We start from the raw sequence: 22240 nt of genomic DNA on the forward strand, positions 1-22240 counted from the left end.
TGAACAATTTCTTCCCAATAAAGCAGTGATTCATGACAGTTCCTGATGAGAAGTGTGTGTCCTATTGTAATTCCTTCCTCATTTACCTGGTGCAGCATCAGCCAAAGGCCCAGGAACCAGAGAATCTGAGCTTCCTGTGACAGACTTCCAGGACAAGACTTCCTCTTGTTGAAGCTTGCCTCTCTCACCCACCAGGTTCATGAAACAAATCCACTCAAGCCTAGCCTTCTCTGAATTGTTATCCACCCACTTTAATAAGGATCTGGGGGCTCAGCCAGACCATAACCAGATTCATATTCTATTTACAATCTGTATACATTTTAAATGAAAGCATATAAAACTGTCTTGGGGGATATTAAGAATCAATATGCACAGTATATCTGGTCTAGATTGCATCTGACTTTTAACAAAAATATTTAACGTACACCTGTAATAGGCCAGAAATTCTATTTGCTAAGGATAGAGAAGAGTGCAAAATGGACATGGTCCCTATTGCTAGGTAGCTCAAGGGTCTTAAGGTCTTTGATTTATCATTTCAGCTGCAAGAGAAAACAACATACTTGACTTAGCCTGGGTCTCCTGTAAGCCTTTTAAAAAATAAATAAAAGATAATGAAAGGTCTAACTGAAGCTCAATCAGTGGCCCTATTTTCACAGCTTTTCAAGTGAAGTCTCATATTAAATGAAATAATCCATCTTAAGGTGTTCTGTACATGACCTTGTGCAATGTAGGCCCTGAGGAAGCAGTATTCATCCCACCCATTTTTGGGGGATCCATTTAAACCAAGTTTTACTGTCCTTCTGAACTGGGGTTCTGCAAGATAATGAAGCTCTAATGTCCAGAGGCATCAGTTAATGAGTGAATTAATTTCACTTCTATCCATCCAGAAGGGTACTACCTATGTACCACTCTCAGGAGACAAGAAAACAACTACTGAAGTCGTTTTCAGTAGTGCTTGCTTCTCTCATGCGAACCTCAGCTGAAGTTGAGAAAGGTTGGAGGATAGTGTCGCTTTCACCATCTGTTTTAAAAAGCAAGGTTAAATTGAGGGGAAAATCTAATTTGGTAAAGGCACAGACCCTAGAACAACAATAAAAAAATAAACCAGAAGCCAAAAGGTCTCTAGAGAACTAAGGAAGCAAAGAGAAAAGTTAGATTCACTGAAGGTGAGTGCTCTAAGCAAAACATAACTGTGCAGAGTCCAGGGCCGAGGAAACATCAATCAGACTAAAATCAAATACAGTGTAGTTAAAACCAAAATAAACGCTCCCGTTCACAAAAAGAGACAGACCAGAAAAGTTTAGAAAATATTATGCTTCTGTGTATTCCTCAGGGGGCTTCAAAACATTTGATAAACCTGCTAAATGCTCAAATACCCTGCAATATTCTAATTACACGAAGGGAACAGGGCATGCCACTAAAAATCTCAAGACTGAGAAGTTATCCAGATGAGAAAGGTTTATGTCAGAAGTTAATTTGAAATTCCAAAAAGTGCTTAAAATAATTTATTTTAATTACTCAGTGTCTCTTTCCCAGACAGGAAATTACCTAACTCAAGGACATAGAAACTCATCATGACCTTATTCAAAGCTGACAAAGACACAACAAAAATTAATCTGTAGAGCTTCATTGATACTGAAGTTAACATGTAAATGCCTACATCCATATAGTTCAGTCGCATGAGGCACACATGCAATAATTCATAATACCATATAATTCATATCATTACCAACAGGGTTTATCACAAATCGACTTTAAGCAAGTGATATAAAAATTAGATTTATATTTAATGCACTATTGTAAGTTGCACCAATTGCCAGTGTTAACACTGGCAGCATTTGATGCCAAAAAAGCTTTTAAATGCTTGGAAGGAGAATGCTTTCCAAAACTGTTAGGAAAAAATTTTTTAAAGGAAATTGGGAACAAAAAAAGAGAGAAGAAACATTTTTTTCTCTTGTAATTTAATATTCTGTAGAAAGACCATAAAGCATACTCTAAAGAAAATATATTTGGACTTCTCAATCAAGGACAGATGAAAACAAACTGCTCTTCCCTCCTGTCTCCTTCACAATTCATCAGTACAACTAGGAGGTGTGGCTGGGGTGAAGTACTCAGCTTTCAGACACAGCAAGTGGTAACACTTGAGGATATTAGCTCATTTTCAGATGAATTTACATTTCATTTTTAAAATGAACACCACCTGTCTGAATTATCAGGTAGATTTTTAAAATGAAATAAAATACAGTGAACAACAATAACAATGAAAGTTGATCCCTAAGAGTATCTTTCTTCACACAACCAATTACTGAATTTCACAATTTCACAAAAATTGTAATTTGTAATGATGCGTCTAATAATCTCCTCTGGCCACGCTCTACCGTTTAAAATAAATTCAGGTAAAATTATCAGAGGTGATTGCAAATAAAGCTGTATATTACGCTCACCTTGATCTGTAACTCGACTTTTGATAATAATGCTAAGTTATTCCAACATATTTTAAAGTCCTTGGACATTGAGCTGTTCAAATACCATTGCCAACGAAGATTTGGATCGCCCACATACTTATGCCCCTAACATACAAAAGTCATAAGTCAATAAGCCTTCAAAAATGGAGGACCTATTTACTTCATCCTTTTTCAAGTAATTAGAAATGGTAGAGGCTAGAGCCCAAGTTCTGGGTCCCAATGAATTCAAAATATGACTTTCTAATTTCTAAGGTCATAATTTTGTGATCTTAACCTTTTTATATCTTAATTTTCTCACCTAAAAAGGAAAATAATATCTTCTGCATAGCGCTATTATAGAGATTAAAAAAGATGATTTATACAGTGTTTTGTACACAGTGTTTTTGTACAGTTTGTGGTACATGGAGATAAACAAATAACTATAATTATTGTGAAGAAATTATGGATTTTAGGATGCCCTAGTTTGAATACTTACAAATACAACAGCTACCTTGGTTTTAGGAACTATTTAAGATAGCTTACAAAGATATTTAAAATATAAAGTCACTAAGTCAAAATGTAAACACTAAAAAGAAGAAGGGAAAAAAAAGATGAGGTTTTAAAAAAGGCAAAATATCAGAAAAGATGAGCTTTATCAGTTATACATAGTATGAGTCCTAAGACGGAACAATGACTTAGGAAAATAAATCAATAATCAACTGATACTAAAGCAAGATAGAAATTTTTCCCAGGAGTTATTCAAAAGAGGACAAAGAATGGAACAAAAACATCAACAATACCCTTATAAAAGATAAATTTCACAATCTATTTCTCAGTATAGCTTCCCCACAAATTGCAGCTACACATTTTTTTTCAGAAGTCCCATACTGAGCAACCACAAGCACTTTTTGAGTTTGAGAAATTATTAATATAACAGACTTTGTGCTGAGTTTGTAAAGGAATTCCCAAAGGAACCTTTCCTGCATGGAGCAAAAATCTGTAATTGTTACCCTATCAAACAAGCACACACACTCTGTACCGATTCTTCTAAAAGAGGGTCTTCATGGAGAAAGGAGAAAGCAGGTAATTTTTGAATGAATAAAGAACGTTTCTGCAAAGAAAGCAAGAATCATACCAGAGATCATAACTGCAAGTACTCTGTAGAATTTAAGCTTTAACACCTCCTCATGCTTGTTGAAGTCTGTTTTCTCCTAGTAAGCAATGTCAAAACCCTGAAAATGAAAGGGACAACAAATTAGAAAGACTGCATTCCACACCACTGCCGGTTTGGAAAGGAAGAAAGGGAAGAGAGGGGAAGTCTGTGGGAGCAGACTGAAGTAGTCCCTGTGCCAGATATGTCCTGGAAAAGTTGAGCAGATGGCTAAAAAAAGATACAGAAATACCTCATAGAAAGGGAAGAATGATAATATCTGACTGTTATTGAGTGCTGAGCACTTTAAGCTGAGTGTACCATTTTAAGTTTACAACAACCTTACGAGGATAGTACTATAATTATATCCTTTATGCAAATAGGAAAACAAACACAAAAACGTTAAATCATTTACTAGCATTTCCACAGGGCTTGCAAATACTAGAGCCAGGATTCAAAGTCAGGCAGGCAAACTCCAAAGCCCTTTGACATTGCTGCACATTAGATGAAAAATCCACTTGCACATCTGATCCAATGCCTCACTATCCGAGTTAGCTTTGAACTTTAAAGAGCTAACCTTTAGATGCCTGCTCCATCACTGAGAAAAATTATTGAGGTCACTGTAGATAAGAAGTTACAGTTATTCATATCTACCCATGAAATATGACATTTACGGAGTTCTTAATCACTGGGCTAGCAACCCAACAGTCACTCTTTAAATTTACAGGGACTTTAGACACCATTTAAAATGTTAAGCAAAAACCTATCACCAACTTAAGGAATACATCCCATGACTGCTTTGCTCTCAAAGGCTGCAGAATCTTCCTAAATAACAGGCTTAGAATAATCTACATAGAATCAGAGTCTCATTTGGTAAGGTATGGGCAGTTATGATATACATAAACTGTTCTTGTGGGTTAAGATATCTTTGCCCCAACCAAGTGGTAAAATTTTGTTCTAAGAATCGGGCTACTCTTTTAAAAATTTAATCAAGGGAGAAAAGAAGATAACCACAGAAGGCTAGTCTTTAAAGTCTACTGCTGTCCTATTCAAATATCAAAAGACAGGGTAAACAAGGTGGACACAAAATGGTACTGAGATAACTTTCTCATTATCTTCAACACAAATTATTGTGCAATGGTTGCTATAACCCTCAGTTCTGTAAAAAAATTTCATTGTTTTGTTACCACTCTTACTAACTTATCTAACATTTATATGAGAACAATGTTTAAAGTGTTGGTCATCACTATTAAGAAATACAGGTACAGACTACTATCAATTTGCTTATTAAGTAAATAACTATGTAAGAAGCTCATCCTATGACTATAACAGGCACATCCTACAGGATAGGAATTAACGAAAGGAAAATGGAACAAAGTAAGGTCCCTGTCCATAAAGGGTTGATACATTAAGATGAAAAAAATTGGAAGTTATAATGAATTACAAGTAAATCTGAGTCAACCATATAGTTGGATGTGTTTCAAGATTTTTAAAATCACAGAGTTTAAAAAGAAGAATAAAAATGCTTGAAATTTTTAGGTTAGATCATTTAGAGAAAAATAAGTATAATAGAATTCAACTGTCTTAATAAAAGTTTCTGAGGGCATTAATAAACTCTGTCTTAGAGTTGGGCATGGTGGCATGGACCTGCAGTCTCAGCTATTCAGGAGGCTGAGGCAGGAGGATTCCTTGAGCCCAGGAGTTTGGGGCTGCAGTGTACCATGATCTCACCTACAGATAGCTGCTGTGCTCCAGCCTGTGCAACATAGCCAGACCCCATCACTGAAAGAAGATAAAATAAAACAAACAAAAATCCAAGCTCTATCTCTGCAATAAAATTTAGGAAATGAAAGTTTGATCTGAGCAAACATAAGGACAGCCTTAATGATTGGGATGATTAAATTTTGGTGAAAAAACAGGACTTTTCCAGATCTAAAATCTGAAACATCAGTCAATTAAATATTGACCATCTTTTTGACAGAACCAACTGCAAAAATTGTGTATGGAAACAAGAGGTAACTGAATAGAACCTCAGGCCTTGTGACACTAAAAAGAGAATGAGAAAGACCATAAGATAGGCAAAGCAGGGGGAAAAAAATCTAAGCAATTTTAAGGAATGATAGGCCATTTCTTTCTAATATGTTTGCAGACCTTAAATAAGTGTTTTAATGTAAAGTTTTTCATTTAAAATCAATTCTCAATTCTCCCACTCGGGAGTTGAACCATAGGTGCATTAGTATAATTGAGAAGGCATTTCCATCTTGTTGAATTTGCTGTTAAAACTATTTTGCAATGTGGGTACATACCAATCTTCAGTTGTACCCAGTAAAAAGCCAAACTTGGAATGAACCAGCAACTGTTTTGCTAATCTATCAAGCAAACAATCCTCAAGTAGATAGCCCTGAGTTGACTTTTCCATCAGGCCAACCTTCAATTTTGAAAATAGCTACTTAAAATAAAGCCTTAAAATGCATGCCAATAATGTAAAGGTGTCAGAGCTTTATTTCTGAGTTCCACATCATGATTTTGTTTTAACCCTGTCAATCAACAAGCCTTCAGGAAGACAATTTTTTATTAGACATTAATAATGTGTTCATTATGCCCACCACATGGTTAGTAAAAAATGGAGAACTGGCCTAGGTGTCCAAGTAAATAATGATGAAAAATGATCACTTAAACTTTTGGTTTCCATACCTCCTAATTTCACAGAGATGTGGTAAGAACATGATAAAATAATGGATATGAGTGTTTCTCTTAAAGTCATTCAAATTCAAGAAACTATTATTATAAGCCTAATACGTGTATCCTAAGACCCTCTCAATGGCATAATAATGAGAATAGAACATATCAAAGAGACCATTGATGCATTTCTATAGGTCAAAAAACTAGATCACAATAAAACAACAACAACCATCCCATTAGTTCAGTTAATTCACATTAAGCTTGTATAGAGTGCCTACTACATCCTGAACATTGTGGAGATATTTCCTGTGCTCTGGGTATAGAAAAATTAATAAGAATGGTACTCAATATTTGGAGCTTACAGTTGTTCCACTGACTATAAATGCATATTATCTGATAAATAATGAAAATGATCACACTGTATGAGCTGGACAGTTACTTTATTTGACCTCATAAAGCAGACATAAAATAAAAACACAAAACTGATGCTGCCATCTGAATATCCATTAAACATCCACATAACAAATTTCACTTCTATAAATATATCAGCTTGAAAAAAACAAAAAGCAAACCCAAAACAAAACAGTAAACTCTTGCTTTCAGTTTTTAGATAATTATCTTATTTCTTCAACTGATATGTGCACATGAAGTTTGAGAATAAACTTTCTACCCCCTCGGACACATGGATGCAAGAGAACCACCTCCAGCCCGAACTGGTTATGATTTGAATAGCAGGTCTCAAACAAGTTCGACTTTACCTTAACTGGAATTTATCTAACTCAAATATTGCCAGTGCCATTTACTATTTTTATTGAATAGAAAAAAGGCTCAAAATCAATTTGGACTATACTCTTGGGGGTTGGGAATTCACAAATCCAAGGAAGGAACTTTTGGTTCCAGAGTTGAGTTATAAAGGAAAAAAAGTATCTCAGCATTTCAAAACTTGCTCAGAAAGGAAAAGTTATCTTTGCATTATAAAGAAGTTCAACACAAGAAGTATTCTCTCAAGTGTACAGCAAAATTTTTACTCTACTTCTGATAGGAGGAACACAAATGCATGTTTGAAGCTAAAAAGGGTAGTTTCTCAAAACTTTTATTTTTTGCCTTTGTGATTTTTTTCCTAACTAAATTGAAACTGACCAATGAGATTTTGAAAGAACTCCATTGTTCAACAGTATCCTATAATCATAGAAGTAGTTCTCACTAATCACTGAAATAGCTTAAATAATTAGAAATTACAATCAATACCACTTGAAGCCCTGCCAACCTAAAAGACACAATTTTGCAGTGGAAAAAGAAAATTAGAATGCTTAATTGCAGAAGGAAGAAAAGATATTCTTACTGAAAGAATGAACTAAATTTGGATTAAAATTATATTTGTTTTTTTGTCACAATACCACAATCATTTGTTTCAATCAAGAGCAGGGGTGGGCAGGGGGTGGGTGGAGAAAAGAAGAGAGGGATCAAAGCACCTTGCTTAGTAATAGTCCCTTCCTATGTCTCTTTCCATCCCAGGAGTGTCCCTAGGAACACTGCATTGCCAGCCCATTTCTCACTGACCCAGCAAGCACACACAAATTTTCCTATCCTGGAAATCTTTGCCTCTAAGAGAACTAATAACATGATCCCATTGCACTTACACTTCAATTGAACTTGCAAATGAAATTTGCAGACTAGGATGATCAATTGTATTTCTTGGCTTGATTCAACTTCAGAGCCTCACCGCCAAAACGCTGACTGTGTAAACTCACTGAAACTAATCTGAGCCTTTCTTTAAGCAAGTTCTATCCTGATCAGGTTGCTTTTTTTTTTTTTTTTCATCAAAATGAATGCAAGCTCAAATACTGGGTGGAGTTAGCCCCTATGATTATTACAAAACACTTATCAACCAGAGTGAAACTATGAAAGGATTAGATCCTGAAGACTGTCCTATTTAATAGTCCTAGCAGCCAGGGACAACAACAAAAACAAAATTTATTATGTGCCTATTCTGTGCCATACACTGTGCTTGATCTTAAGAATATAAGTCAAATAAAACAAAAGGGCTCCCCCAAAGCCACATCATTTATTCAACAAATTAATGTGCCAAGCACTATTTTATATGCTGGGGCTAACAGCAGTGAACACTACGCCCTTTTGAAGCTTACATTCCAGTGGGCATAAACAGGCACTCTTTTAAAAATCAATAAGAAAGTCATGTGGTATTTTAGATGGTGATAAAAGTCTATAAAAGAAAATTTAAAATAAGCTGGGAAATGGGTAGATAATGCCTATAGTGGGAGAGTCTTGACTTTTTAAACAAGGTGGCTAGGAAAGGTCTCACCAAGTACGTGGTATTGAAACACGAGTGAATATCACCTGTGATATGAAGGTGGAGGTGAGAGAGTAAGCCAAAGTGGCTATCTGGAGAAAAAGTAATTGAGGCACAGGGAAAAGCCAGTGAAAATGGCTTAGGGCAGGATTATGCCTGGCCAGGAGGACCAGGAAGAAGATCGGTATAGCAAGGAAGGAGAAAGAGATAAGGTCACAAAAGTTTATATATATATGTATGTATATTATTATATATATGTATATTATATACATATAAAAGTGCTTGGCACATTAATATATATTATTTATATGTATATATTATATATGTATATTATATATACACATATGCTTTGATCAGTGAGGAGGCTATTACGATATTCCAGGCAAGAGATGATGGGGAAGGGACAAGGGTGATAGCAGGGCACAGGGTCAGAGCCTGAACATATAAGTTAGAGCTCTCTGATTATATGCAACAGAGAACCATTATACCAAAAGAAAAAAAAGCTCACAGAATATTGGTGAATCTCATGAAATCGACAGGGAATATAGAAAACCAGACTTGCAAACAGGATAGGAGCAAGGCCAGGGATTACTTACAGGGCAATATCTCTGGAATGCATGAGCTCCAACTGTTGCTTCCGGCTTTGCACCATTCCACTCAAGATTCAATTAACCAGGAAAATCCAACTTTCCAAGCTTAGGTCACATGCCCATTTCTTGGCTCATACCCAACAGTAGAAGGTGAGAATCAAGGGCTTCTCTAGCAGGAGCCCAAGGCAGTTTTATTCATTAGCCCCAGTTCCTCAGGACTGCCCTCAGTGGGAGAGAGATAACACCCCAAAAGGAAACCTGGATGCTAATAGGAAGGAAGACTGAATGCTAAGAAGCCTAGACTAGGAAGCTATTTATGTCCATTAGATACTATTTGCTATCTAGTGGATAAAGGCAGAATTATAAGTGAAAGATATCTCGGAATAAAACGTGTTTCACAAATTGACACATACTTTTCAGTAAAAAGATACTGGCGATGTCCAGCTGTTATTTTACCCTCTCTAGATAAAAACATAATCCTGGTTCTTACCAGACTGCCGTGGAGATTATTTTGCTGCTGAGCGGTCACACAATTTTTTTGCTTGAAAGGCCTTAAATCTCTAGATATGCCATTTTGAAAAATATTTAATTTGCTTTTTAGGCCTACATAATACATAACACATATCTACTACACCTTCCTCTCAGAAGAATCAAAGGAAGTATATTTTAACTGGTTCATAGATGAATAACCTTGTGACATTCTGACTATAAACAGCTGAATAAAGGTTCAAATATGTCATCTTAAATCATTCTTTTCACTTTCTTTAGATAGTTTCTTTCCTTTGAACAGAAAATATATGTGTGAAAACATAATAGTCACTCATTCTTTTAGTAACAGATTATGCAAACCCTCCAGCTTATATCTCCAGGGTACAAGCTAGTGATATGAGCCCCAGACCTTCCAAACAAGCAGCTGCTGCTCTGATCTAGTCAATTTTGCCACTTAGGAATGCACATCTAGAGATCCCAGGTCTTCCCATTTTTTAAAAGAAGCTGGGATTCCAGATTTTTTTAATGTGAAACCTCTAGATTTTAAATGCTGGAAACTTTGGGGTTTGGGTTGTTTTTGTTTTTACTTCTGTTTTAATTTTTGAACACCATGCTGAAAACTTTTAAAAATTTTTTTCAACTCTATATAGGTCAAATAAAACACCTAAGTGTGACCTCTCTGGTCTCCATTCCAAATACCTTCAAGGTGTGATCAGACCTCAATAGAGATCCCTTGACTTCTTTTGTCTATTTCCAATAATAACAACACAATCCTTTTTTCCCCTCATGGGAACCAGATTAAGTCTATGGCAAAGACATGTGATTCTCTGATAATTCCCATTACAGTCCAACTGCAAGCACAAAATGATGCATGCATTTAGAGCAATTTAAAAACGACATTTTCCAATGAAGATACGGAAGTACCCTGGCTTGCTGCTCTCTGTATAATGTCCAGTACCACAAAGGGAGTGTGGTGAAATTAGTTAGGGTGAGACTGCCCTGCTGATTGGAGTAGCCCATGAGAAACACATGAACTTAGCTAAAAGAGTCACTTAAGCAATGAAGTAACTGACGCTAAGAAAAAAAAAAAAAAGTATGCTGAAACAGTACCTCAGGGGAAAAAGCCACAATTAGAAAGAAGGCTCTTGTTAATTTTCCCAGCCCCAACCTTCTTCCTCAGCCTGCCTTCCTAGTTCTTTTAGATGGATTGGCTTCTTTAAGTCAACTGAGCACCATGAACACCAGGCCACGAACACAATGGACCAAAAAAAAAAAAAAAAGCAAATTTCCAAATGCAGTTGAGAAGAAATTTTTATGGAATGTGCTCAGAGAATTGGTTAGTCAGTAGACATTTATGTAAATATTTTTAAGGTATTTATAAGTGACCTAATCCAGACAACAAGGCTTCCTTTTGCATTTTTTGCTCAGCACAGTGGAAGCTTTATTCACAAACTCTACGTGAAAGAAACATATTTTTCCATCCCATGGCTAAGTATCTGTAGAATCATTTCCTTTCTACAATGCGAACTTGGCCCATGGCTTATCCACTTACTCAGGTGAATGGCAAACCACAATTGGGAGAGGGAACAATGGGGCACTGCCCTGAGAAAGTGCTTTTTGCCTACTCAAAGCATTCACAAACATTAACCAATTAACTGGTAGGTGAAGTTGGCCTTAAAAAAAAAAAAGAGAGAGAAAACTACAGCTGAAGAGATTTCAAAGCCTTCTCTACAAAGGGATTCAGTGTCTAAGTCTGAATTGGAACTTGGACCTTCCAAACATTAGCAGTTCAGAGATTCAACTCATGTAAACATTTGAAAGGTCAGCTGTTCATCAAATACTTTTCCAACTACAGCAAACGTATCCTTATTAAGTTTCTTTTGCGAAAGTTCCAAGGTGCTGAACACTCATCCATTGCCACCAATAATTAACAATTCCAAACAACCTAAAGACAGAGAACTTTTTGTAGGCATTTTGAAATTTCAGACTATCTTAGAAACAGGGGATGTGGAAGTGGTAATGGGCAAAAGGCATGCTAGGAAAAAGAACATCAGGCTGAAATTTTTTCCCAAGATTGGTTCTTCCCTTTTTCAAACAGATTTGCAGAAATAAGAAAATAGTTTGTCCTTTTCAAATAAAGAGTTGGTGCTTCCTGGAAATGGGCAGAGAAGTAAAAACTAAGCAAAACAGTATCGTTTGGTCTAATATTTAAGACTTAACAAAACTTGGAGGCATAAATGGGCACTACAGTCATTCCTTATTCTATCCAGTTAACTTTGCTTCAAACATATCTGCCCAGAGTTTAATGACTTTAAAAAATTACCTGAAGTTCATATCTACCATAAGTTATTTCCCACATGTTCTTTCTGCACATCTGACACGCGGAAAAAATCACAAGCCTAATTTAAACAATATCATTTATTGTCAAACTTGAGAACTGAACAGCTACCAGCTTTAAAAGGTTTCCCTGAGTCTCACACACACACACTATTTTATACTAGTTTCTACACGGACATGGTTAACGTGACAGGGTTATGTGATGAGCTATGTGGTACATCACCAAGAAGAGAGGACTCTTGTGAAAGCAGGGTTTAAATCTCTATGTCGGATTCAAAATTAATTTGAAATAAATGGTAGACCTAAATATAAGAAACTATTAAACTTCTAGAATAAAATCTCTGTGATATTGGGTTAGGCAAAAATTTCTTAATCAAGACACAATTAGCACAATAAAGAAAAAAATAGGTAAAATGAAGTTAATCAAAATTTAACATTTTTGCTCTCCAAAGACACAAGTAAGGAAATGAAGCCATTGGAAAGCAGCAGCCAGGGCTGCTCACCTCCAAGGCGGAGATCCTTAACAAAGGCTTCAGGGTGACCAAGACATGAGCAAGCCAGGGTACAGCCACCACTGCCACCCCGCCAAGCATACAAAGTTCAAGCTGCCATGTGGAAAGTAGTCAAGAAGGAATGAGCCTTCTATGCATAATAAAACCCCATAATTTAAAAATAAAATAAAAATGCAAGCCACAAACTCTGAGAAAATATTTGCAAACCATATATTTGACAAAGAGCTTGAATCCAGAATACTTTTAAAAATACATACAACTCAGTAGAAAGAAGATACACTACCCAATTTTTAAAAAAAGTAAGCTGAAGATTTGCACAATGGCATGCAAATGAACAATATGCAAATGATGATATGCAAATAAACAATAAGCCTAAGAAAGATGCTCAATGTCATTACTCATCAAGAAAATGTACATTAAAACTACAACAAGAACGACCACTAAACATCTACTAGAATAGCTAAAGTTAAAAAGACTGACAATATCATATGTTGCCAAGGATAAGAACAACCAGACTCTAATATATTGCTGGGGAGTGCAACACAGTATAGCCACTCTGGGAAACAGTATGGCAGACCCAGCAAACCCACTTCTAGGTATCTACCCAAGAGAAATGAAAATATATTTCCACACAAAGAATTTTTCATGAATACTCATAGCAGCATTATTGATAATTGCCAAATACTGGAAATAACCCAGATGTCCATCAACTGGTGAGTGGGTAAACAAATCAGAGTATATCTATGACATGAAATACTACTTATCAATAAGAAAGAAAAAACTACTGATCAAAACAATAATACAGATGGATCTCAAAAGCTTTATATTAAGCAAAACAATCCAGACTAAGAAGACTATCATATTGTATGATTCCATGTATATGACAATCTGGAAAAGGTAAAACTAGAGTGACAGAAAGCAAATCAATGGTTACCTGGAGCCAGAGGTCAGGAGAACGGATAAAATGCAAAGGGGCACAAAGGCTACTTTCTAGAATAATATAATTTATCTATATCTTGATTATGGTAAAAGTTATAATAGCTATATACAATTACCAAAATTCATTAAACTGTATACTTCAAAGAGGAATTTATTTTATGTAAATCATACCTCAATAAAGCTAAAAAAAAAAAAAAAAATAGAAAGAAATGACCATGTCAGGAAGTCTTCATTTCCTCCTGTTGTTCTACAAAATCTTGCTCTTTGAAATAGTCTGGGTACTTCACAATTTTGTAACAGATTCGAGGTGTCCTTTCAGAATGAACCCATTAAACATTGTACATCTGTGATATGTTTTGATATTGTTTTAGGTCAATAAGACACATCAGAAAACTGTAACAATGATTTGCCTTTCTCCTTAGTCACCTTCAGAACACCATTTCTTAAAGCAGGAAGACCACATCTAAAGCTGGTATACTCACAGTGTAATGCAATTCAACAAGCCTTTATTGAGTGAGTGTCTGCTGCCTTGAACTCTGGAACCAGACTGCTATTAAATTGATTCTAATTACAGGTCTACCACTGAATAGTATCGCCTTGGACAAGTTACTTATCTGTGCTTCAGCTTCCCCATCTATAAAATGGAGGTAACAGCCATGCCTACCTAATAGGGTTGTTCTGAGGAATCAGTGAGCTAATTCATTAAAAGTGCTTAGAATAGGGCCTAGCCCATAAACAATCACCTTGCCTTTATCATTAGGTGTGTGGTGCTAACACTATACAGACAGATAAGACAGGGTTTGTTTTTATTGTTTGTTTTGATGAGCTCACAGTTCAGCAGAAAGAAAGAGAACGAATAACAACATATCACAAGGGACACAGAGAGAAATGTTTAAGTACTGTTGAGAGCACAGATGTGTGAGCAACTTCATGGTGGTAGTGGGGAGCTTGTCAAGGACTTACAAAGAGCAACTAAGTTTTGGAGGAAAAACGGGAGTTCTTCAGACAAGAAAGAATGCAAGCAATAGTTATGATCATGTACTAAATATCTGTTAAATGCTATACACTCTGCTATCTATATATTTTACATGGGCCATTTCTCTTGTAATTGTTGCGATAACCCCATGAGACAGATACTACAGAACCCATTTTACATATGAGCAAACTGAGTGTAACACATTGTGAGTCACTTGCTTAAGGTCACACAACTAGTACATACCTTAAACAAGAATCCAAACTGACTCAGAAACTTGAGCCGAGAAAACAGCATTGCAAAGCATGTGGCTAGTTTTGGGAAAGTGGAGAGCTCAATGTGATTAGAACACAGATCAGTCTAGAAAGATGAGGTCTTAGGGGTCCTGCAACCAGTAACTGTATCTTAGACAGGGAACTCCATTACGCTTCTCCCAGGCAGAAAGCCTCTTATGGCCTGCTGCTTCAGTGGATATTATTTAGTAAGCATAGTCTTCCTTCACTAAATCATGAAATCAGCAGTAGAGGTTTCTTAACATGTGGTTCAATGATCATATGTGTCAGAAGCCCTGGAAAATTTGTTAGAAATACAGATTTTCAAGGTACCACACAAGTCTATAGAATCAGAACCTCTTTGACCCGTAAACACTCCTTTTTAGTAACCTTTTCACGAGTTTCCTATATTCACCAAAGTTTGAGAGCCTCAGTGGTGGCAGATTTACTCAGAACTCTTCCTCTCTGGGCTCCAAGAGCTGAGCTCTCAAACTTCAATGTACATACAAATCCCCTGGGAATCCTTTTAAGAATCAGATTCTGATTCAGTGGGTTGGAGGGATAAGAGGACTGAATTCTGCCAGGTGTTGTAGACATTGCTGGTCCACAGACCACTCTAGGGGTCACAGGGTTGTAGAATATCCCACCCAGATTTCTTCTCTGCTTCTACTATCTCTCCTGCTCTTGTTTGTCTCCAGAATACTTTTCCTTGCCCAGGTTTAGTGCACCTTAAAACAACCTTCTATTTACTTACTGCCTAAAAATGTTTTACCTTTGCTGAGAGAAGATGATCAAACTGTTTTTATTTTCATACACTTATTGTTGAAAAATAGTACTTTAAAAAACATGTTTCTTGGCTCTCTGAAATTCTAGAAGAGCCTAAGAGGTCAGGCTAGTAGTATAAAAAATAGAGGTACGGATAATGACAAAAGTGTGAAAAATGAACTTTCTTTTGTGATATAATGCACATAGTCATCCGGATCAATTAACATTTTCTTCAACACACTCTTTCAAATAACATAACGAAACTAACAGCCCTGCCATTTCTGGAGTCATCAAGGATTGACTAAGGAGGAGTCTTAGTCAGAATAAATCTCCTTATTTAGAACTTAAAAACCTGAGCTCTCTGGTCTCCTGTGCAGACATGCTCTGGAAGCCTCTCCTTACTGGCACTCCTGCAAGGAAAGAGCTGTGTACAACCAGCTGCCAAGGCTTCAGCTCCCTGGCACCAGGCAATGGCAAAAGCCACTCCAGCTGAAAGGCGTCTTTTGCCCTCTGGGTGAGAATGGCTGCTTTAGAAAATGGCCTTAAGTTCCTAATGGCACTAAGTTCCTAAAACTTTTTTTTTTCTCTGAGCTATCATATTTTCAAAGCATTAATCCTTGCAAAGGTGCAAGACTCCCACTTTATATTTTGCAGTGCATTTCCTAATGTGTGTCTACTAACCTGGACTCATTCCTGGCTTTGCAATTCAGTTACTTTATCTTGTGGTTCAAACACTTCTGTTTGTTGTTCCCACTTAATTCAGATAAATTAAATAGGCACTTTCAGGAAGGGGTTGGATTACCCACTCTCTATAAAATAGACAGGCCTGCATGCCAAGGGTTACCTAGAGACAATTTATTTGATTTGGTGCATTTTAGGTGAAGGACATAATTTGGTCTCAAATTCCACATCTTTGCCCTGAAGTCTTAGTTCTAAGACTAAAAGAAACCACCAATCCAATTTCTAGCCTGCTGTTAAGAAGCATGCTGTCAATGTAGAGATAAATCTATACTTTGAAACAAAACTTAAGACTTTCTTTGGTACTTAATAAGCCCTTCTAGATGGGATCAACCATCTATGGGAGAAACCAAGGAGGATTCTAAACAAATTTGGGAAATACAGATGGTCCCTGACATAATTTTTTAACTTGACTATGGTGCACAAGTGATGTGCATTCAATAGAAAGAGATATGATATTCTCTCTCTCCATCTCCCGCCATGCTGGACAGCAGCAATGAACCACAGTTCCCACTCAGCCGCATGATCATGAGGGTAAACAACCTACACTCTACATTGTACTATGTTGTCACATGATTTTGTCCAATTGTTGGCTAACATAAATGTTCTGAGCACATTTCAGCTCATCATAGCTAGGCTAAGCTATGCTATTTGGTAGCTGAGGTGTATTAAATGCATTTTCCATTTATACAATATTTTCAACTTAACAATGGGTTTATCAGGATGTAACCCATTTGTAAGTGAAGGAACATCTCTAAATATAGTTCAATTTTCTCTCGTTTCTGCTTCTCTCTTCATGACTTACCCCAGTTATTCATTTAATATTTTTTCTTTAATAGCAACTATGTATTATACACAGTTAGGATCTATATATGTAACTTTAAATAAGTCAAATACAGTCCCTGCTCTCACAAAATTTATCCTCCTAGTGGAGGATATGGGAGTAAGCAATCACAATATAATAGGTTCCATTTTTTATTTACAGTAATTGCCAACCAATCTTTGCCATGATTTGATGTTTACTTTCACTCAGTAGGTTCCAGTTTACAAGGCTGGTTATTACTTCCCAGGCAGGATCACTATGCCTACAATTTGTATAGTTGCTAGGGGACAAAATGGAGTCCTGAATTAGGTAATATATTCCCACTGGCTTTCCCCAGACACACCTCTCAGAATATTAATAATTGAGAATATATTAACATATTATTATTGATTGAATATTAATAATTGAGAATTGGTAATTTAGAATATAATTGATTATTAATAACCGAGAATATATTAATAATTGAGTCCATTTTTCTTATTGTATAAAAGAAGCTTTTATTAAACTAATAATATAAATAGAAAACTACTCATTAACATTTCTAATTATAAAAAACTATATAAAATATATATAGTTTTAAAACTACATAAAATAAAGTTTAAAAAAATGCACAGCTGGGTACAGTGCCTCATGCTTGTAACCCCAGCATTTTGGGAGGCCAAAGTGGAAGGACTGCTTGAGGTCAGGAGTTTGAGACCAACCTGGGAAACATAGCAAGACAAATTTATTTACTTACAAAAATAAATAAATAAAGCAAATCCATACAAATAAATTGGTGCCTTCCAACATATAACCTTGACTCCCATCAGTACTTGCTGAATGTAGCTTTGCTTCTTAGGTACTGTGATGTTGTGATATAATAATAAATAAATATTTGGTCTTTGTCCCCAGTTCCTGGAACAAAGCTTCTAAAACACTAGCAACTTCCTGAGTAATAGAAGTGAAAGCAGCATCTTTCATTGTTCATAATAAGCCACTTCCAACCACACCTGAGTTTATGCTAATGAGGTGAGTCTTGAAGGATGGAGGCTGGTTACCAGAGGAACCAACTGTGTGTTTAGAGGATTGAAACCTTCAGCCCCATCTGGGGAGGGAAGAGGAGCTGGAGATTGAGCTAATCACCAAAGGCCAATGATTTAATCAATCATGCCTACATAATAGAGCCTTCATAAAACCCCTAAGCAAAGGTATTGGGAAAGTGTCCGGGTTGGTGAATGTGTCCACTTGCCAGGAAGGTGATGCATCCAAAACTCCACGGATACAGAAGTTCCTGTACCTAGGACCGTTCTGGACTTTGTCCTATGAACCTAGTCATCTGACTGTCATACTGTTCATTTGTATCCTTTAGAATATCCTTTATAATAAACCAGTAATACGAAGTGTTCCTCTGAGTTCTGTGAGTGGTTATAGCAAATTATCAGACTTGAGGAGGGGTCCACGTAGCCAGGTCAGAAGTATAGGTAACCTGGGGACCCACTACTTGTGATTGGCATCAGAAGTGGGGAGCAGTCTTGTGGGACTGAACCCTTAACCTGTAGGGTCTGCACTCACCTTGGGTGTCAGAATTAAATTGAATTGTTGATCCCCAGTTGGTCTCTGAAGAGAACTCGAGAATTTCTTGGTCTAGAAAATCCATATACTTGGTGTCAGAAATGTTGTGAGCAGAGAAACTGTTTCCCATTAGGCCCAAACAAAATTTCTCCCTGACTTGATTTTTTAGAATTGAAAACATTTAGCCATACTCATCTGATTGTGCTGTGGAGCTGCTAAGTGAAAGCTGACCTCTTTGACCTGCTTACTGAGATTAGACATCTCCAAGTTTGTAACCATCTCCTTCCCTAATCACCTAGGCAGGCCTCATTTTCCCCATTCTGTAATTGTATGGTTAATTTTACTAACCTTCCCACCTGGAGAATGCTCCTTCCTCACAGTTGCCCTCTCTTTCCTGATTCCTTGTACCTCAGCCAGAGTAAAAAGAACAGGAGACTGAAGTTACATAAATGTGAGGAAATCATCCAGTGATAATCTCTTCAAAGCAGTAAAAACTATGACCCTTGACAACCCCTCCAGCTAATTCACTCTGAGCCTTTTTCTGAATGGCCCATTTGTTTGAGAGGTAATTTATATATAATGGTAAGATTCCTGTAACCATGATTTGTATATTCAGACCTTACTTTATCAGAGGATTATCTTTATTGATTGATTTTGAAACTATATTTCTTCTCAGAAGAATTTGAGATAACTTGAACAAAAAGCCACACATACAATTAAACTGTAAGATCAAGAAAAGCACACGGGTAAATAAAACAAGAGAGAAAACCTGATGATAAAACTTCCCAGAACCAGCCACCCCCACTGTAATTTGTGGAAATCTATCCTGATAGACCATCTGCAATCTTGAATAGTATTTATTTGGTGTTGTATGTCACCCCATTCTCTAATGTATGGAGAGTTTTTGGGAACTGGAGATGTATCTTAGACAACTTTTTTATTCTAGGGGCCTTGGCAAAGTGCTAGATACAGACTGGATTTTCAATAACAGTTTCTTGCATTCACTCCGAATTTCTAAATTTCCACTCGATTTCTTCTAAAAGCGGTGCTTTATTTTTTTTCTTTTTTTAATCATTTTTACATGTACTTTAAATATACTAAAATAGAACCATTTTGAAACACAGTTTTATGTGGTTTCTTTCCTATGATATTAAGACGTTAGTTTATAAAGAATTAAGATGTGGTATCTTCCCCAAATAATTTGTATTTTTAAAGCCCAGGGAAAACTACTCAACCGCTTCTGCATCCTCTTTCAATTTGCTGCCCCCTCATCAAATAAATCCTCCACCCACCAGACAACTTTGCCACACAGGTGTGCAGAAGATACAATCTTCAAGCCAGAACACTTCCTTCCCACCTCTCTTGACTCTTCACAGATGGGAACATCACCCCCACTCCTGCTCAGAAATATTAGCAAGTGAAGATCCAACATTTTGAATCCAAAAGATTGCCAAACACTCTTAGAGGACAACTGATCACTGTCAAAAAGCATTTGTAAATTCCACAACAAACAATTTATCTTCGAGTCTCAAAGCCTCATCAACATTTTCTAGTAAGATTCCAGATTACAAAGAAAAAATTGTAATGGCTTTCATTACACAATTTGGTTTTCGAAAATGTAAAATTTATATCAAGGTAAAACTGATTACATTTATTATTTATTATAATTATTTCCTAATGCAAATATCACTAATAACATCTGTGTTTTTGCCAAGCATGTTTAAAAATGTCATAATTCCGATAGAAAGCATGTTGGGAGGAGCCAAGATGGCCAAATAGGAACAGCTCTGGTCTACAGCTCCTAGTGTGAGCGACACAGAAGACGGGAGATTTCTACATTTCCATCTGAGGTACCGGGTTCATCTCAATAGGGAGTGCCAGACAGTGGGCGCAGGTCAGTGGGTGCACGCACCGTATGCGAGCCAAAGCAGAGCGAGGCATTGCCTCACTCGGAAAGCGCAAGTGGTCAGGGAGTTCCCTTTCCTAGTCAAATAAAGGGGTGACAGACGGCACCTGGAAAATCGGGTCACTCCCACCCAAATACCGCGCTTTTCCGATGGGCTTAAAAAACGGTGCACCAGGAGATTATATCCTGCACATGGCTCGGAGGGTCCTACACCCACGGAGTCTCGCCGATTGCTAGCACAGGAGTCTGAGATCCAACTGCAAGGTGGCAGCAAGGCTGGGGGAGGGGCGCCTGCCATTGCCCAGGCTTGCTTAGGTAAACAAAGCAGCCGGCAAGCTCCAACTGGGTGGAGCCGACCACAGCTCAAGGAGGCCTGCCTGCCTCTGTAGGCTCCACCTCTGGGGGCAGGGCACAGACAAACAAAAAGACAGCAGTAACCTCTGCAGACTTAAATGTCCCTGTCTGACAGCTTTGAAGAGAGCAGTGGTTCTCCCAGAATGCAGCTGGAGATCTGAGAACAGGCACACTGCCTCCTCAAGTGGGTCTCTGACCCCTGACCCCCCAGCAGCCTAACTGGGAGGCACCCCCCAGCAGGGGCAGACTGACACCTCACACAGCCGGGTACTCCAACAGACTTGCAGCTGAGGGTCCTGTCTGTTAGAAGGAAAACTAACAAACAGAAAGGACATCCACACCAAAAACCCATGTGTACATCACCATCATTAAAGACCAAAAGTAGATAAAACCACAAAGATGGGGAAAAAACAGAGCAGAAAAACTGGAAACTCTAAAAAGCAGAGGGCCTCTCCTCCTCCAAAGGAACGCAGTTCCTCACCAGCAATGGAAAAAAGCTGGACGGAGAATGACTTTGACGAGCTGAGAGAAGAAGGCTTCAGATGATCAAATTACTCCAAGCTATGGGAGGACATTCAAACCAAAGGCAAAAAAGTTGAAAACTTTGAAAAAAATTTAGAAGAATGTATAACTAGAATAACCAATACAGAGAAGTGCTTAAAGGAGCTGATGGAGCTGAAAACCAAGGCTCGAGAACTACGTGAAGAATGCAGAAGCCTCAGGAGCCGATGCGATCAACTGGAAGAAAGGGTATCAGCGATGGAAGATGAAATGAATGAAATGAAGTGAGAAGGGAAGTTTAGAGAAAAAGGAACAAAAAGAAATGAACAAAGCCTCCAAGAAATATGGGACTATGTGAAAAGACCAAATCTACGTCTGATTGGTGTACCTGAAAGTGATGGGGAGAATGGAACCAAGTTGGAAAACACTCTGCAGGATATTATCCAGGAGAACTTCCCCAATCTAACAAGGCAGACACCAACATTCAGATTCAGGAAATACAGAGAACGCCACAAAGATACTCCTCGAGAAGAGCAACTCCAAGACACATAATTGTCAGATTCACCAAAGTTGAAATGAAGGAAAAAATGTTAAGGGCAGCCAGAGAGAAAGGTCAGGTTACACACAAAGGGAAGCCCATCAGACTAACAGCTGATCTCTTGGCAGAAACTCTAGAAGCCAGAAGAGAGTGGGGGCCAGTATTCAACATTCTTAAAGAAAAGAATTTTCAACCCAGAATCTCATATCCAGCCAAACTAAGCTTCATAGGTGAAGGAGAAATAAAATACTTTATAGACAAGCAAATGCTGAGAGATTTTGTCACTACCACGCCTGCCCTAAAAGAGTTCCTGAAGGAAGCGCTAAACATGGAAAGGAACAACTGGGACCAGCCGCTGCAAAATC

General features: G+C 37.4%; 1 long non-coding RNA gene across 2 annotated transcripts in view; it reads right to left on the minus strand.

The window, feature by feature from the left end:
• The window catches only part of LOC129143936 (uncharacterized), an 812938-nt gene that overhangs the window by 645331 nt on the left and 145367 nt on the right, over positions 1-22240 (minus strand). For both annotated transcript variants that reach the window (XR_010157172.1, XR_008547883.2), the window contains exon 3: positions 18577-18648. This is a non-coding gene — a long non-coding RNA (uncharacterized LOC129143936). The remainder of the gene's footprint in view (positions 1-18576; positions 18649-22240) is intronic.

The sequence above is a fragment of the Pan troglodytes genome, chromosome 4, assembly GCF_028858775.2.
Source record: "Pan troglodytes isolate AG18354 chromosome 4, NHGRI_mPanTro3-v2.0_pri, whole genome shotgun sequence".
Lineage (NCBI taxonomy): Eukaryota > Metazoa > Chordata > Mammalia > Primates > Hominidae > Pan > Pan troglodytes.